This window comes from Numenius arquata, chromosome 2 (assembly GCF_964106895.1).
Source record: "Numenius arquata chromosome 2, bNumArq3.hap1.1, whole genome shotgun sequence".
Classification (NCBI taxonomy): domain Eukaryota; kingdom Metazoa; phylum Chordata; class Aves; order Charadriiformes; family Scolopacidae; genus Numenius; species Numenius arquata.
In genome coordinates this window covers 1045593-1051592 of record NC_133577.1, presented here as the reverse complement: position 1 = coordinate 1051592, position 6000 = coordinate 1045593, and positions in this window count along the sequence as shown.

Here is a 6000-nt window from a genome sequence, read left to right as displayed (position 1 = left end):
GTTCCATATTGCAAAGCTGCCCACAAGAAGAAAAAGATGCAGTATACGCTGCTCAGCAAGTTACCATTCTGCATGAGAAGTCATGAGATTTATTTATCTTTGGAAAAACAGCCATAATAGGTAAGAAAGCACATGGTGAAGCTTCTGGATTGAGTATTGTAATAGGCAAGGGCTAACATGCTCACTAGAAAAGTTAGAATAAATGGATTCTTCAAGAAAAAATTGGGGTTTGCAGTCTTTTTGTTGGTTGTTCTGGAGAAGAGCCACCGTGCTCTCCTCCTCCACAGGAGGAAGACAGGCTTATTGACTGATTCCATAGGGAAATGCATTTGTTTTCCAGCACTTATCCCAAATGAGCCTCTACAGGCTTAGATTCTCACAGTGATCTCCCCGTTTGCTGCAGTCTGCCACAAAGCTGGTGAAGACTGCGTAGGACTTGAAAGAGATGTTGGCCAACAGCTATGGTAAGTGCTGCGTTTCTCTCTTGTGTGAGGTAGAGGAGAGGACAAGTGCCCCACTGAAGACATCAGAGTGGCTTTGGTGACCATCCTGTCTATGTCAATGGTACTGGGCATGGTGGGAAAGGCAACCCCCTGCTCTCGGGAAGGGAGAAATAGGACTGGGAGAGGAAAAGAGGGGAGGGCTTATCTTTGCTTGATATGAAGCAAATGCATGTTGCTGACACTGCTCCCAGATCTTTGTATGGCCAAATGTACCAGATTCTGCATTAATTTAAAAACCAACCTCCATTTAAATGCACTTAAATGGTACCCTTTTCGGAAACCAAATAACTTTATGGCTGATAAGTAAAAAAAAAAACATACGACACAAATTGTATCAGTGCCTGCAATAAAATGCAGCCAGGTCCTGGCCTCCCGCCCTGCTGTCCCGGGGGACAAGGAGTCGTGGGACCTCCTTGGGTGCCCTCCTCTCCCATGCGCTGAAACTGTGGTGGGTACCAGCCAAGAGTCTGCCTCTTCCTCTAAAACAAACCCTTTAGCCTTTCTTTGTTTCAGATCTTTGTTTTCCCACAGCTTGCTTAGGCTTTTTCAAATCCCTTCATCCATGTTCAGTTCTCCTGGGTATTTCCAAAAATACACTCCAAGAAAGAGGCCCACCAATTACCGGAATCTTTATATGGCTTCTCCTTAAGAAAGAGAAAGGGACACCTGGAACAAGGCCATAGATGCAGATCACTTAAGCAGCAAATGCATCTAAGCTTTCATATGGTAAAGTAACGACGATAACCAAAATGCCCTACAGCAGGGTAATATCAACGCCTTGAAAAAGGTAGGAAATTAGAATCAATTTATCTGAAACGTTGGCGCATGTTAACGGCATTTTATATGGAGCCTTTATTCTTTGATGAGCACCCAGCTTTGCTGCAGAAACAATTTGCTTTTAGGCTCAACTTCATACGCAGAGTAGAAGTAATTGCAATTAAGTTTGTTCGCCAACTTTCTGAAGCTGTTTCCAAAACCAAGCCAATAAAATAGTCTGTGCTTGACAGACTGCATCTTTATGTGTACCTGTTTTAGAAAGGTACCTATTAATGGTCAAAAAAAGGAGAGAGAAATGCTTGTCTCTGTATGTATTTTTAAATGACAGCTGATATTTCAGTTCCAATAAAAATGAGAAAGTATATTTAGTGCCACCACTTTATCATTGATTTGAAAGTCAGACAACAAGTCTGTCATTTAAGATAAATATTACGGGCAACAAAAAAATTCAAGGTAATCATTATGAAAATAAGTGTTTTGTTGATTTCTTTTCCTGGCTGCTTAGACTAAACTCTGGGTTCTGATATTCACATAAAAAGGGGGTATTAGTGATCTTTTTTTCTGGTAATGTAGCCATTAGAGAGGTAAGGCGTGCGAGATGCCAGTTTTCATTCTAGTTCTGTTAAAGCTCTTTGCTGTCAGGGAAAGTTAAACTGTTGTTCTTCCCTTCTGTAGGAAATTATCAGTTGATAGATGAAACTTCAGGAATAATTAGTGAAAGTAGATGTGTAAATTCCATTGGGGAAATCAATCTTTCACAAATATATTTAAATGAATTCAGTGTCCTTTTCTTTGAACAGTGGCAGGGTGCAAAAAAATTATTTTGGATTCCTTTAACAGCATCTAGAAACTTACATTGCCTCTTTAAAAATAAATTACAGCACACCCCACTCAAGAAATCACAAAGGGAGAGAGTGATATTTAAAATTAATTCAAAAAATTTCTCCGACATGTCTCCAGCTGTCAAAAATACGTTGAAGATATGCCAAACATATTTCAAAACACTTCTTGTAATTTGAAGTTATCTCAAGTAATTTTTCCTACCAATGTAAATCTTTAATGGATCTGTGTGTCTCCCTAAAACTGTGGGATGGTTGTTTTCCTTAGTTCCCTCCCTCCCTTTCTCTTTCCCCCCAAAAAGCAACCACCCACAGAAATCAGACATGTAATGAAATCTGCACAGGTGCTTGGTTTTGACTTTTTTCCTATTTCTTGGTGGTTTTTGTTGGTTTTGGGTTTTTTTTCAGAGAGAGTAGAAAACTAGATCTGTGGTGACAGCACTCAGGCTGGACTTGAGTGTCCAGGATCTGGACACAATCCATGGCTTCTGCCATAGATTTTCCAGGTAGCCCTGGACAAGTAGTAATTTCTCTGCTATGGGTCTACTCCTGCAAAATAATGCCAAACTGAGTATGGCAGGTAGAGACGAAAAATGCTTAATTTTTTGCCTAGTGATTGGAATGCTGAGGATCAGTCAAGTGCCTGGATAGATATTAGGGTGTGATGCCACATACAGAGATATTAATATTCTCATGGGAATAACGAGTTCACATTCTGTGCTGTTAAATAAAAATGGATATCTCTAGTTGGGGGTGATCTGTATGGCCTGTTTTGTGTAAACAACCGTTTTGACAGGTTCCTCTTTGCCTTGGAAAGGCCCCAAACTCCTACTGCATCAAACATTTGCACACTACCCTATCTTCAAAATACTTTATAACCACTTAAGAATCAATCACCTTAATATATCTGTAAAGACAGGTAGCATGAATTAATACCTGTTGATAGATGGGGGGTTTTTTAGCTTGTGATTTTGAGTCCATACTGATGCAGAGTTTAGACGTCTCAGCTCATGTCCCTCCTGCTGTGGTGGATCAGCACATTAGCAGAGCTGCCTGTCTATGCAGCGCTTGGACTTTTCAGGGTGTTGAGTGTCCAGTTCATACACAGTGCTGAAACTTTAAATGTATTTATGAAGATCATAGATAATCACACCAATAGTTGCAGAGAGAGTTCTGGAGAAATATTTCCTCTGGTTTATCAATGTATGCGAAGCAATTACTCTTTGTTGATGAAACTTTGGAAAAATTCATGTCAATATTCTTTGCAAGACTGTAACTTAAAATGCCGTTATCAGCAAGGTGTTTCTATGGGAAGCCACAACCAGCTGAAAGCCATAACTCTTCCTTATTAGGAACCTATTCCAACCCCTATTAAAATCAATGGAAAGACCTTTCTGACTCCAGTGGGTACAGAATTGCTCAATAAAATGTAGAAAATACCCACAGGTTATTATTGTTCAGTCCATAAAAACAGTCAGCCAAAAAACTTACTATTTTTCAAAACGTAATGTGTGCACATGTGCCTCAGTTCTTTTAAAAGCACTGGGGGATCCTGGTTCTTCAATAGACTGTTCGCTGGAGTCGAACATTGGCAAACAACCCTCTGGGCTCAGGAGCTTTTTACTGACAGTCTTTTGTTCACACCTGCTAAGCCATTTACATTTCATATGAAGAGCACGTCTAAGATCTCTCTGCCGAGCTGTAAGGAAATGTCAAAGAACCCAAAACACAGTTCCTGAAAACATAAAGGAAAGTTCACCGTGCAATCACAGGGCATTAAAATGTTCCACGATTTTAAAGCCAGGAGCCAACACAAGTCACTGGGGTGACCGCCCGCTTTGTGAAGGTGTTTGGATTTTCAATCCAACCAATTTTGTTGCAAGTCCAAAAACTTGGAGCAGAGCAAGGTAATATCTTTAGAAGGGCAGATTTCATCTTTATCTGTGGGCTTCAGCTGGTGGTGAAATGGTATAAGTTTCTGTGGGTAATCATCCTCGCTTTTTTACACAGCTCCATATTTTAAATTACAGCAGGATCTTGCTATGCCTTTGTCTGCAGGATTAAAAAGTCCTCTACCCAAACTGCCTCATCCCAGGGGGAGCGTGAGCAGGGGCTGCCTGAGGAAGTAGGAACAGTAAAAAAAAGCCAACTTCTTTTCATGCTGGATTCACCTCTGGAGCAGTTCCCATATAACACTGTTCACTGGACTTGATGGAGCCAGTAGACTCCTGTGAATGAGGGGTGGCTCTACAGCTGATCATCTGTAGGAACAGATGACCTATCGCCCTTTCTTTATCAGAATTTTCTTGATGGTTCCTATAGTCCTATATTTATTAAAGGCCTAAACATCCCAGGTATCCACTTGTTCCCTTGGGAGATTATTTCACAGCCCAATGCCCCTGTGTCAAGGAGGATTCCCTACAGTTTAGGCCGATTTTATTTTTAAAGACAGGTGGAGTTTCCACCTTACCACAGAAAAAAATACATGTGTGTTGAACTTCCTGCAGTACCTCAAATTTGATTCAAAAGATAGCGTATCCATTCAGCACAAACCTCACTCACACCCAGGGCTGAGCTGTTCCCCGGCTCCCTAAAGCATCCTCCTCTTTGGAATTACAGTTCTGCCAGCTCAAGTATCAAATACATTTCCCTCGTGTTCGTAAGCTTAATATATGGGGCATGTCTTCCTGTAGACATAATGCCTAGTTCCATATTTACAGGATCATTTTAAAGATTCCCTTCAACCAGCTCAACTAATGGCTGCATTTATCTGGAGAATGGTCTGAACTTAAAAAAAAAATAGTATCACAAACCTTCACAGGCTCAGAACTGATTTTATTTGGAAACTGGAAACACTTTATTGGCTTCCTGAAAACCAGTAAGTAAAACAAATGAGTGTTCTTCAGCACGCTAGAAAAATAGTCTTGGGAATAGCTTTCAGAATTCTCTGGTTTGCCCGTTTGTCCGTTCTTCTGAATTAGCCCACCACTACTTCTCAGGCATGTTCCCCTGCAGCTGGTTCCTGGCCACCCCCCTTGGGGGATGAGTGTGGGGGGTTCTCCTTGCGGGGCGGCTTGGGTCCCTGTTTGTGTGCACCTTCCAGAGCAGCAGGAGCTGCCGATGCTGTGGCTGCACGAGGACTTTGTGGACTTGGGGTCGGTCTCTTCTCCCAAGGAACAGGCGATGGGACAAGAGGAAATGGCCACAAGTTGCTCCAGGGGAGGTTTAGGATGGATATTAGGAAACGGGTTGTCAAGCCTTGGAATGGGCTGCCCAGGGCAGTGGTGGAGTCCCCATCCCTGGAGGGATTTAAAAGCCGGGCAGACGTGGTGCTGAGGGACATGGGTTAGTGGGGGTTTTTGTCAGTGTTGGGTTGATGATTGGACTGGACAATCTGAAAGGCCCTTCCAATCCAGACAATTCTATGATTCTATGAATTTTTTTCAAGTCAAGATCCTCCTAAGGATTTAATCTCCAAGAGGAAACCACCCCCCCTCCCCCTCCCAAATTACCCCTTATTACCAGCAGTCTGTGATGATGATGTGATAATCTTCCACTCTGGGATCAAGGGTGGTTTGGAGACAGCAAATTATTTTTCTCTGCAGTTGGCATTGCCCAGCAAATTGGAGAAAGCTCCTTCAGAGCATTTGGGAGACCTGGTCAGTGGTTCTTGTGTACCAGTCCAGGTGCTAGCAGAGATGAGGGCTCCTCTGATGATAACACATGAGCAGTGGATAGGAGTCCTGATTTGGGTTGCAACTTCAGAAGAGTGTATATGTAGTTCCTTCATTGCACTGAAGATGGTTGGTTTTCTTAGGCTGTGTGATAAAAAGCTGTGCTCTGCAGAGCACAGAGGAACAATGGTGGGTGGGGAAACCACA